Source organism: Pinus tabuliformis, chromosome 2_1 (assembly GCF_031772625.1).
Source record: "Pinus tabuliformis cultivar Carrire ecotype Pingquan chromosome 2_1, CPIR1, whole genome shotgun sequence".
NCBI lineage: Eukaryota > Viridiplantae > Streptophyta > Pinopsida > Pinales > Pinaceae > Pinus > Pinus tabuliformis.
In genome coordinates, this window is record NC_142299.1 from 619,999,522 (window position 1) to 620,013,691 (window position 14,170).

Genomic DNA, 14,170 nt, shown 5'->3' on the forward strand with positions numbered 1-14,170 from the left:
TGTTAGTGATAGAAGAGGTTTATGGTGCACATAATCCCATGGGCTAGGCATGGTAGAAAATGTGTAAACTATCTCCAAAAGGAAGTTCCTTTCTTTCCCCTCTTGTAGGTTCTTAATCTCTCCCAAGAAGTTGTGAACAACTCTAATGGTGGAAGTCCACAAGTCACAAAGAAAGCTACAATTGTAGAAGAATTGCTCCAAACAATTTTTGATAGCATAACCTTGTTAGTTCTCTTCTTTTCAAATGGCTCCAAATTCCTTGGTATTTGTAAAAAGAATCAAGTATCTCATGGTCTTGGGCCATTTAATCAAATTTGATTCTTGTGTGGGCTTCTTATGCTTAAAGGGAGCATGAGCAGTCATTTGGGGCTCAAGTACCCTTCTTAAGTATGCATATTTTTAGGGATAGGCCATTCAAACATCATACTTATAACCTAACACAAATATTTGTGGTTTCCAATGCAATTGTCTCATGAATTGTTGCTTTCTACAACTCCATGCAATTGTTTTAAGGAACATTCAAATAGATCTACACAAAACTCGAGTGGTAGTTTTGCGGGAATTAATTAAAAATTGATTTGTGATGCTTAATCAACTATTTTTGGACAATCGATTAATAGCTTTATGGCACCTCTATTTTGCTTGATAATTGATTTTTTAATCAAAATTACCTATATAGTTCCATGAACTAATTTAGGAGAAAAATTTGTGCCATGATATATGAGGGTAGGAGCCGACATATAGTTAAAATATGTTGTTGTTTTTTAGTTGTGATACTTGCTAACTTATGCTACATGTGAGGAGATCTTGGTCTCAGAGAGTAGGAGGTCTTAAAAGAGTGATAGGGGGTCCACCTACTATGAAATCATGCTCAAGATCATGAACATTAGTAATAGTGGTTATATTGTTGTATAAGAGAGATCTTGTCAAAGAAATTTAGGAAAATAATCCTTGATGGTGAAGTAGATAATTACATTTCCCTTGGAGAAACTAGTAGTGAGAGAAGATATTTATGGTGCAAACAATCCCATGGGCTACACATGATTAGAAAATGTGTGAACTATCAATGGATGTATGTTAACCAAGGCCATGGATCTTTGATGAACACAGAAACTAAAACTATCATAAGGTCATTCTCACTCGAATTTGAAACATTGTTGAAGTCGAATATCTAAGGGGTCAATGAAATCAATGAATAATAATGACTTTCATTATTCCATTCTAGGTTCATCATTGCATCTAATAGTGAGAATCAATATACCATTGAATTCTTGGAAGTATGAGAGTTAATATTGATAGGAATGAAGACATGAAAACATATGGAAAAGAACATTGGTAAAACCACTTGTAGTTTATTGAGATACCAAACTATTGAGAATTGATGTGAGGCCATGATGAATAGGGTTAGTAGAAATGGAAAACACACCGTGGATAGCCCTTGGTTAGAGCATGGTTGTTTATGGTAGCAATCAACACAAACTAGGAAAAGAAATCCCCTAGGCTCATGAGGACAAACAAAGTGGGGGGGTTGAAAGTCATTATTTTAGATTAAAAAAGATGAATTGAGATGCAAGGTATATACAATGGTGAAAACTGAAATACACACTTAAAGGCCAGTAATGGGGTAGCAAGTAGATAGTGGTAGTGGGAAATATAGATTCTCCAACCAAGGGAAACTATGATTAGTGTTGATGAATGAAGGAATGCGATGATGATGAGAGAATCTCTTCTTTCAAAAGGTATTTGTACAATTTCCAAAATAATTTAGTAAATTTAGGTGGGGATGTTAAAACATAGATATATGTGCCACAATGAAATTAAGCTTGTGTAATGGTGTAAAAGTGAATCTGCAAAGTGTAGGGGTCCCATTGGCTAGTATTGATGTGGGGTGGTGGGTGGCAAGTTATCATGCACATGGTCTACTGATGGTGAGGAAATGAGATTCCATATGGCACATTGATATTGAGCAATACATGTGGTACCTATGAGCATTAGGGTAAGCTAGAAATATGATGAGAAAGAAGAAAGTGGTTCATTCACAAGAAGAGTGGACAAATAGTTCCCTAGGAAGACCACGGTGTAGCATGAACGTCATAGAATTAAAATGGTATTAAAATGATAAGGTGATCTATGTGGGTGGGGAAACTACTAACCATGTGAAACCATTTGATTGAGAAGGATATGTTGGAAGAAACACATGGTCAGGATGTCAGGGATCTATGGTGATTTCAACTGGGGAATGAACTGGTTATATTCAAGTACTCAATGGGAGAACCTAATATGCGAGTTGAAATATGTCATACCTTAGCAAAACCTTGCTTCTTCCCTTATTTTCAAATGGATGTAAAAAAGAATGAATTATCTCATGGTATTGGACCATTTAATCAAATTCAATTCTTCTGTGGGCTTATCATGCTTAAAGGGAGCATGAGCAATCATTTGGGGCTCAAGTACTCTTCTTAAGTATGAATATTTTTAGGGATAGGTCGTTTAAACATCATAATTATAACCTAACACAAATATTTACGGTTTCCAATGCCATCGTCTCATGAATTATCGCTTTCTACAACTCCATGTAGTTGCTTTAAGGAACATTCAAATAGATATACACAAAACGCGAGTGGTAGTTTTGCGGGGATTAATTAGAAATTGATTTGTGATCCTTAACCAACTATATTGGATAGTCGATTAATAGCTTTATGGAACCTTTGTTTTGCTTGATAATTGATTTTTTATCGAAATTACCTATATAGTTTCGTGAACTAATTTTAGGTGAAAACGTTGTGCCATGATATATGAGGTAGGAGCAAAAATGTTGTTAAATATGTTGTTGTTTTTTAGATGTGATACTTGTTAACTGATACTACATGTGAGGAGATCTTGATCTGAGAGAGTAGGAGGTCTTAAAAGAGTGATAGGGCGTCCTCCTACTATGAAATCATCATACTAAAGAAATATATACACTGTACAAATGTGGTGTGCATGTCGCATGCTCAAGGTCATGAACATTAGTAATAGTGGTTACATTTTTGTATAAGAGAGATCTTGTCAAATATGTTAGTAAATAATCCTTGATGATGAAGTAGATAATTGCATTTCCCTTGGGGGCACTAGTAGTGAGAGAAGATATTTAGGGTGCAAACAATCCCATGGGCTACACATCATTAGAAAATGCGTGAAATATCGATGGATGTATGCTAACCAAGGTCATGGGTCTTCAATGAACACAAAAACTAAAACTATCATAAGGTCATTCTCACTCGAATGTGAAACATTATTGAAGTTGAATGTCTAAGGGGTCAATGGAATCAATGAATAATAATGACTTTAACTCTTCCATTCTAGGTTCATCATTGCACCTAACAATGAGAACCAAGATACCATTGAATTCTTGGAACTATGAGGGTTAATTATGATAGGAGTGAAGACATGAAAATATCTGGAAACGAGCCTTGGTAAAACCACTTGTAGTTGATTGAGATACCAAACTATTGATAATTGAAGTGAGGTCATGATGAACTTGGTTAGTAGAAATGGAATGCACATTGTGGATAAACCTTGGTTGGAGCATGGTTGTTGATGGTAGCAATCAACACAAACTAAGATAAGACATCCCCTAGACTCAAGAGGACATCCAAAGTAAGTGGGGGGGGTGGTTTGAAAGTCATTATTTAAGCTCAAAAATATGATTGAGATGCAAGGTATATGCAATGGTGAAAACTGAAATACGCACTTAAGGGCCAGTAATGGGGTAGTAAGTTGATAGTGGAAGTGGGAAATATAGATTCTCCAACCAAGGGAAACTAGGATTGCTATTTATGAATGAAGGAATGGGATGGTGATTAGAGAATCACTTCTTTTAAAAAGTTTTTGTACACTTTCCAAACCAATCTAGTATATTTAGGTGGGGATGTAAAAAAATAGATACAGGTGCCCCAATGAAATGAAGCTTATGTAATGGTGTAAAAGTGAAACGACACAATGTGGGGGTCCCAATGGCTAGTTTCAATGTGGGGAGATGGGTGGAAAGTGATCATGCACATGGTCTACTGATGGTGAGGAAATGAGATTCCAAATGGCACATTGATAATGATCAATACATGTGGTAGCTAAGAGCATAAGTGTAAGTTAGAAATATGATGAGAATGAAGATATAGGTTCATTCAAAAAAAGAGTGGACAAATAGTTCCCTAGGAAGAGGATGGTGTAGCATGAATGCCCTAGAATGTAAATGGTATTAAAATGATAAGGGGATCCATGTGGGTAGGGAAATGACCAACCATGTGAAATGTTTCATTGAGAAGGATATGGTGGAAGAAACACATCATCAGGATGTGAGGCATCTATGGTGATTTCAACTGGGAATGAACCGTTTATATTCAAGTACTCAAAGGGAGAACATAATATGTGAGTTGAAAGATGTCATATCTTAGCGCAATCTTACTTCTCTTCTTTTCAAATGGCTCCAAATTCCTTGGTATCTGTAAAAATAATAAATTATCTCATGTTATTGGACCATTTAATCAACTTCGATTCTTTTGTGGGCTTATCATGCTTAAAGGGAGCATGAGCAGTCATTTGAGGTTCAAATACCCTTCTTAAGTATGCATATTTGTAGGGATAGGTCATTCAAACATCATACTTATAACGTAAAACAAATATTTGTGGTTTCCGGTGAAATTGTCTCATGAATTGTTGCTTTCTACAACTCCGTGCAATTGTTTTAAGGAATATACAAATAGATCTACACAAAACTCGAGCGGTAGTTTTGCGGGATTAATTAAAAACTAATTTGTGATGCGTAAGCAAGTATTTTTGGATAGTTGATTAATAGCTTTATGGAACCTCTGTTTTGCTTGATAATTGGTTCTTTTATCAACATTACCATATAGTTTTGTGAACTAATTTTAGGTGAAAAAGTTGTGCCATGATATATCAGGGTAGGAGCACAAATATAGTTAGAATATGTTGTTTTTTTTAGCTGTGATACTTGTTAACTGATATTACATGTGAGGAGATCCTGATTTGGGAGAGTAGTAGGTCTTAAAGAGTGATAAGGGTTCCACCTGCTAAGCAATGATAGTACTGAAAAAAATATATAAAATATACAAACAAGGTGTGCATGTCCCATGCTCAAGGTCATGAACATTAGTAATAGTGGTTACATTGTTGTATAAGAGAGATCTTCTCAAAGATGTTAGGAAAATAATCCTCGATGATGAAGGAGATAATTGCATTGCCCTTTAGGGCACTGGTAGTGAGGGAAGATATTTAGGGTGTAAACAATCCCATGGGCTACACATTATTAGAAAATGTATGAAATATCGATGGATGTATGCTAACCAAGGTCATGGGCCTTTGATCAACACAAAAAATAAAACTATCATAAGGTCATTCTCACTCGAATGTGAAACATTGTTGAAGTTGAATGTTTATGGGGTTAATGGATTCAATGAATAATAATGACTTTCATTATACCATTCTAGGTGCAATGAGAACCAATATGGTAGAAATCAACACAAACTAAGACAAGAAAACCCCTAGACTCAAGTGGAATTCCAAAGTCGGGGAGGGGGGGCGGTAATTTTGAAAGTCATTATTTTCACCACAAGAGTCCCACAAATAAAGAGAGCCTCAAGAAACACAGATCACCCACCCAACTAAAAGAACCCAAAAAAATTCTCGCAAGAAAAAAAATTGCTTTTGTCTTTTTCTTGAAGTTGTAGGTTGACCAATCCCACCTAGGCTTCTCTTCATCACCATTTCCACCCAACTAAAGATAAAAGCCAGGAATTTCCCAGTTGGTGTATTTGTTGGCACACTATAGCCAAGAGGGCCAACAAGAGAAAATAAATGAAATTGAAAACTACTTGCAGTAATAAACACACACAATACATGGACATACAACTACAGAAATACACCATTATGCAACAAACTAAAACTAGTGAATAACATTACACAACAACTGGAAATAAACACAAGTTGCTACAAGTAAAACCACTAGACATTAATTAAACATATAATGTTGTTTAAAATGAAGAGCTGCTAACAACAAATGGAAAATATACTAAACAATAAGTTGTTGAAAATAAACATAACTACTAAAAAAAAAACGCATAACTCTGAAGTTTGAACTCCTTCATTAACATAAACAACATTTACAAAATATGGAGGCCTCACTCCTCACATGCAACTCACAAAAATTCTATGTCCGAATCCAACAAGAAACCAACTCGAAATCTTACCTGACATCAAGAACCCCTAATCTAAACCTAGGAGGGAATATTTTAATGTTTTTAATAAAATATCTCTAACTACTTTTCCTTTTAATTTCATCCTATTTCTAATCCTATTTGATTGCTTGAACTAGATGCATTGATTTCTATGTAGATGTTGATTTCTAATCCTATTTGATTGCTTTCACCAGACGCATTGATTTATGTGTAGATGTTGATTCCTAATTATATTTGATTGCTTACACTAGATGCATTGATTTCAGTGTAGATGTTGATTGATCATCGTATTTTTGATTTCAGTGAAGATGTTGATTTCTAATTTGATGTAATTTGATGTATGGTGTACATTAATTTCAAGGTAATTAGATTGACATTGTGCATTAATTTCAATGTAAACACAATTTTTTATTATTGACAATGTACATTGATTTCTATGTTACAATAATTCAACCATAAATAAAATACTTGAATTTTCATCTCAAATAAAATGTTCACTTAATTGAAATGTTTGCTTCTTGAAACTGTAAACTATTTGTGATTGACAATATTAACAACGTAAACTTTGAAATGAGAACTGATATTGTTACCAGTTTCGTAGAGATAGTAAAAAAGTGACCCGATTTTGAAAAGTGGCGATGCACAACACACATATTTTTTTAGAGCATATTTTATGGCACTTTAAATAACCAATAAGATTATCCATTTAGTAGAGGTAGCAAAAAAGTGACTTGATTTTGAAAAGTGGTGATGCAGAATACACTTCTTCATTTTTCGGAGCATATTTTTGACACTTTAAATTTTCTTATGTATCAAGATTTTGAAACGTGTTGATGCAGCATATTTTTTTTAGAGGACTTATTTTTCACACTTTAAAATTTATTATATCCAATTTTTTTTTAAATCATGATTACTTAATGAATTTTCAAATTGTTTTATTTTTCTTTTCTTAAATGTTCATTACTTAAAAAAACAAATATAAAAATATATATTAAAAAGACAAAAAACAAACATTAAAAATGTTAAAAAAAATATAAAATTAAGTAAGTAAAAATAGAAAAATTAAAAAAAAAACATTAAAAAAAAATAATTAAGATTAAAAACATTTAAAATAAATTTAAAAAACAAAAAAAAATAAAAAAGAAAAAAAGAACATTTAAAGTTTAAAAACAAATATATATTTTTGATTAAAAAAAAAACATTTTTTATTTTTTATTAAGCTAAAAAGAACATATATATGTTTGATTTAAAAAAGAAAAAAATAAACATTTAACTTTTTTTTTAATAAATAAATGTTTTTTATTTAAAACAAAAAACAAAAGAAATTGCGCGTGCATATCTATATAGATATATAAATAACAAACATTTAATTTTTGTTTTTTTAAATAATTTCTTTTTAATTTAAACACTTAAAACTTGAAACAAAAAAAAATTAAACTATAGTTAATATATACACATTTTTTATTTTTTTTAAAATTAACTTTAAAAAAAGAATTAAATAAAAAAAAGTTATTAAAAAAATATATAGATAATTGATTCCACACCCTCCACCTAGGGGCCGCGCCACCACAGGCCTGGCCACCCGTGTTAGCGCGGCCCTGGGCAGAGGGGGCTGCATGCAGCCCTTGCGTCCAGAGCCACGCCACCATGGGCCGTCGGGCGGCGACACCACAGGCGGTCAGGTGGCAGAAGAGGTCGACGTTTTTTTTTTTTTTTTTTTAATAAAAAAGATTGTTAAAAGAAAAATAATATATATATATATATATATATATATATATATATATATATATATATATATATATATATATATATATATATATATATATATATATATCTATATATATATATTTAAAAAAATAGAATTAATAATTTATTTGTTTTATTTTAAATAAAAATTATTTGTTTTAAAAATTATTTTGAAATTGTTTTTTTATTAAATAAAAAATTTAATGGTTTTTTTTAATCAAAAAAATATATATTTTGTTTTAAACCTAAATTTTTATTTTTATTTTTTTTATTTCTTATTTTTAATTTGAAAATACATATATATTTTTTACCTCTTTTTTTTTTTTAAATTTTAATTTGAGTATATATTTGTTTTTTAGGTTTTCTTAAAAAATAATCTTAATTTTAGTAGTTTTTAATTTTTCTATTTCCTGCAAATGTAGTTTATTTTTAAACTTCATATTTTTTTAGTTTATTGTTAATATATTTTTTAATTTTCTTTATTTTTACTTAATTTTATAGATTATTAATTTTTTTTCCTTTACGATATTTTTGTTTTGTTTTTTTCTTTTCCCAATTTTTTTTTATGGTTTAAAATATATATATTTTCATTATTTTTTTATAATATGTTTTTCTTACTATTTATTTTCTTATAATTTTTATTTGTTTTTTTTTATGTTTGATTTTTTTTTTTTTTTTTTTGTGTTTTATTTGTTTGTTTGTTTGTTTTTTTTTTTTTTATGTTTGATTTTGTTTGTGTTTGTGTTTGTGTTTTTGTTTTTTGTTTTTGTTTTTGTTTTTTGTGTTTTTTGTTTTTGTTTTTGTTTTTTGTTTTGTTTTGTTTTGTTTTGTTTTGTTTTTTTTTAATGTTTTGCTTTTAGTATACATATATATATATATTTTGTGTTTTTTCATTGTTTTAATTTTTTATTTTATTTTATGTTTTCATTATTCTTTTGAAATTTTAATGTTTTTTCGAAGCCATAATAAAATCTTTTACGACATTATTTCTAAATGTTGAAATTTTACCCTTGAAAAAAATGGTGTTATTCAAGCGTCAACACATTTATCAGGGTGTTTTTTGGACAACTTTTGCACAAAAAATTGGTTTTCACCGCCATTTTTAAAACATGTTGAAAATTTACCCTAGAAAAAAAAATGTCTTATTCTAGCATCAACACTATTCATTTTTAGCACTGTTTTTAATGTTTTTAGAGGGTTTTTTGGCGAGAGTTCCTGTTTTGAGTTTATAGTTCTCGTTTCAAAGTTTACATTGTTTATTCTTATTTTTATCATTTTCCATCAATCAACATTGTCACATTATCACTTTGTATTCAAAAATTTTATTTCATCACTCTTCATTATTTAAGTTATTGAGAATCTATAAAAACTTAGGTATTTAGGCAAATTTAAAATTAAAATGACTAGATTAATTTTAGACAAATTTAACATATTTAAAATGATTATAAAAATTAGATGTTCCACATATTTTTTGTGGTCGAGCATGACTGAAACTAGCTTAGATCCATCTTAACCATGGATATAAGGTACAAAACATGGAGGATCATATTGATGTTACCAAGTGGAGAGGTTGATATTGGTAGAATCCATTGTTAGGATATGGTAGGTTCCATTCCTAGGCTAATTAGGAGTTGGTATAGGAGGAGTTGTTTGACCATCATTGGTGGCCACATATCTTTAACTACTAGAAAGGTTCCTAAGCATGATTGAATACCAAGCAGGGGGTTTTGAGGAAGAAGGTGTTTGGTTACCCCTCTTAGCATTTTCTTTTGCTTCCAATGGTTGATGCATTTCAGGGAGAAAACGACACTCATGGGTATAATGGCCATAAGTACCACAATATGAGCATGCTTTATTTGTTTGAATAAGCTTATTTTTCTTGGGTACATTACCTTATTTCTGGGTTGTAGTAGTCAAGTTTCCTCGATTATTGACATTAGGCTATTTTCATTAGCTACCTTGGTTTCCCTGATTCTAACACTCTATTTTCCCTTCTCCTTCTTCTTTTTCTTTAAGTTAAGGATATTATTAATTTTTTTGTTGGGAATATAATTTCCCTTGTTGGGGTGATCTATGTTGATGCATGGGAGCCTATGGTGCTACTATTGGAGGAGTTGGAGTACTTGGATATGGAAAAAGATAATAGGGACTTTCCATTACATTATACTAGGTGGGAGTAGCACAAGCATGCCTAGGAACATGTTGATATGGATGGTTATATGCATAGGATATACTAGTGCCCCCTCATGATGCAACGTGGGAGGGTTAAGAAGGGGAAAATTTATAAGAGGAGTTGGCCATTTCCCATTTGTTCTGATGGACCAGGGGAAGGTTAATGACCTGAAATAGATATAGTCATGCCATAAATAGCATGGGATTCCCTTGGTGTTGAAGTGTCACCGGGGTGCGAGTGTCGGGCATCAAGGATGATAGAAAAGGTAACTCAACAATAAATATATTATATTGTATTGCATGACCTTTTTATGAGCACTTCCTTGGTTTGGGGGGATGTTGAAGTGACATATTTAGTGATGGGAGAAAGGAAATTATTTAGGAAACAATCCGTGAAGGAAGGATCATTGATTTCTAGAGATTTGCACAGCCTCCATTGTCTATGCCACTCCCGAATGTGATCAGTTATGTGATCGGTAGTGATTTGGTGACATAAGGTCAAAATCTTAATGCCTATATGATGGGGATTATGTATCTAGAAGTAAGATAAGAAATCATTCACAATAATGGTGAACACTTGGTAGGTGCCATGAGGCTAGTCAACATACTATTTCATAGGAGCACCTGTCAGTGTGCATTGAAAGAGATGAAGGAAGAACAAATCCTTGGTTATGGTGTTGGAAGAGCAACACATGTGGAAGGGTCAAATGTGGTTAGCGGGGTCTTCTCTTGGATTACCCTCAAACTTGGGGATATTTTAGAGAAGTTTGGTTGGCATGTAGGCCATGCAAAATCATGCAAGAGAGGATCAATTATTGGTTGGCTCAAATCAAGGAGGTTCAAACTAGCCATAAAGAAAAGAATAGGCTAAGTTGCATACATTGTGGTGGTCATTCTTATATTGTTTCCATTGGTGGGACCCACGTTATTTATGCCATTAGCACCAGAATTACTTCCATTGTTAGCGCCCACATTAGGGTTGATACCTTCCCTACCGGTAATAGGTTGGGGTTTTTTGGACACCTAATCTGATAGGGTTGGTGTGCATGAATTCAAATAGTCATAGAAGTCTAAGAAACCTCTTGGAAGATGAAAACCAAGGGTTAACATACCATGTACTAATATGTAAACCTTGGGAATAGAATGCAATCACATGAGTTATCTAAATTATTCATATCTACTTTGTGTGTGTTTAACATGGTATTAGAGCAAGTTACTTCTTATCCTACTTAATTTCGTGAAAGCCACAAGTTTTTTTGCCTCAATATGGCACCCTCACCGATATTGCACCTTTTATCTCCATGTCAGTTCTTCCTGTTTGAACTACAATTGAGCGTTCTACCTTTATGTTTTCCTTATTGTAGACCTAATGCACCTGATTACTCCTTTTCCTAGTTTTGTCGCAGCTCTGACAAAATATTCACTTGCATGCTTATAAGTTCTCTTTTTTGCATGATTAGGATGCACTGACATTTGATGACTCCTCGAATCACATGTCCATTTCTCTGCCATGTCATTTTAAACACAAGAAATGCACAATACTCTTCTCACGCATTGATTTTATTCTTCAACTTGGTTCTCTTTCCTCTACTTGTGGTGTTACCTCTCAGTCTTTATAAATCTAAATGTAGTTTAGAAAGATAATGGTTTCACCTAGTGTGGAAAGGTATGCAGAGGTGAAGAATGTCAATATTTTATTTTCATTTTTTTTAGGAAATCCTTTGCACTGAAAACTTCTAGAACTTTATGCTTCGACTTTTGGTGTTATTTTACACAACATATTATATGTTTGGATGTGTAACAAATGTCTAAGTGCTTGATTATTTTTGTAACTATGCTTGCATTGCAAGCTGATAGAAAAATCCAATGGTAATATTATGTAAGCTATTGTAGAATGGACATGGGAAGGTACAGAGAATCTATGAATATGAGGTGTTTGTGATTATACCAAACTGAGTGAAAAGAAAGGAGCTATACTACTTCCTTTTTATTTCTTGTTTTTAATAATTAGAGGAGTTAGTTAGAGTGCGAAGGAATCCTGTAGCTAATGTGGAGCATATTCAAAATGAACTATAATGATAATTTTGGGCGACCTCAAGCACAAGATGAAAAGGATTTCCAAGAATCTTCAATGTTGTTATGATTATATGTATTGTCAATAACAACATTGGACGAGTTAAGGAAGAAGTACTGCATGGTTTTGCATGTTCTTTCGCTCAATTTCATATAATTTGTCACTCTACACTACATCATTTTATTGGTTATAGAAATCATACTTGTATTCAAAAGGGGAGAGATATAGTTCCCTCTTCACATTTTACTTTCCCTTTTCATAGTTATCTCAAGATTTTTGGAAGGAGAATTCCTATGCTTTATGGTCAATTCCTAAAATAACCTCTTGACTGCCTCAAAAGAGAACTTAACAATGACATCAGAAAAATAAAGCATATGGCTAATGCTTTCCATCTTTATTTTGATTGACCGTAAGGCTATAAATAGATTCATTTCCCCTTAGGTTTTACTCATGTGGTATAGTATCCCATAAGCATGATGTTTTTAATCTATTTGTAATGACATATCCAATAAAGAAGTTTGTAGGTCCTCTTGTCGAGAATTTTCTAGTAGACATAAGGGTTCCAACTCATATGAGTTTATATAGAAAAGTTGTCAAAACTTATGACTTGATAATGGGCATGGATTGGTTGGAAACCCATAGGCTTCTTTTGAGTGTCACATAGTGAAAAATGGTAACGTTAATGGTTTAGAATAATCAATTGATATTTGTTGAATTAAATGAAAGGTTTCCGTGTGTTTATCCTATAAACGAATGTGAACAAGTGTTTGCAGAAATGTTGTAGGATTTATTCGATTGAACTAAACAATAACCCTTCCGTGGAACAACATAGTATGTTTTGTGGTTTGAAATATTGATTTCCCCTTTTGTTACTTGAATTCCATTCGATGAAAAACATTGACTTAATGAATGAATGAACACTCCTAAGCATAATGGATTAAGCATACAATTAAAGGATATTCTTTCGTTGAGGATGGTCATGCTTGGTGTGTCTCCATAGAGAAAACTAGTGATATTTGGCAAAATGAAAGATGATGTCTTTGGATTTTGCAATGATTATTAATATATGAATAAGGAGATTATACTCTCAAGGATACACATACATGCTGGATTCCTTAGATTGATGACGTTTCCAATAAAAAAAGAAGAAGAAGGATATAGTAGTTTCTAAGATTTCTTGTGGTATTCGTATCAACAACATAGGTTTAAAGTTGAAGACCACCCCAAAAATATCTTCAAAACATGATATTGACACTATGAATTTTTGGGGGGCACTGTGTACGTGGAATAATGCTCCCACAACTTTAAAAAATATAATGAATTATATGTTTCAAATATGATTTATGGCAGTTTCAAATAATAATTTAAAATGTAGTTTTGTAAAATGTGGCGGTGCCTATAATAATAATTGCAAACTGAATTGAGTTATGTTTTATAAAATCTCTAAGCATCAGAATTGCACTCCCCTGCTGCTCCTTAAGGTTCACAAGGCTTGAGGAGAACATCAACATGTATCTCTATGATGTGATATGATCATAGTACTCTCAGAGCCATTCTCTCATTTGTATTTTCATGGAGTAAGAAGCACTTAGGTTTGACTTGCTCAGATTGATCCTAGCATTCCACTAATTTTATCTGCAGATCATCATCCTTGTAGTTTCAGTCTCCTGGCCTAGACACTATTCCTTAGTGCTAATTTTTCCATTGCCACCAATTGTGAAATTTGGCTGCCAACCCATTCATTTCCTGCATAATCCCATTGTGGCGTATAACCAATTTTGGTTTAGCTGCCAAATATGGAGAGACCCTGCTGCTGACCCGTTCATGTCGTTTAAACATATGCTTGTGGTTCTTTGTATATAGCCCAAAGGACCTTTTATAACATATGTTCATAGCAATTTTATTCATTGAACTCAACCTGAAAGACCTTGGTTGCTTAACACTC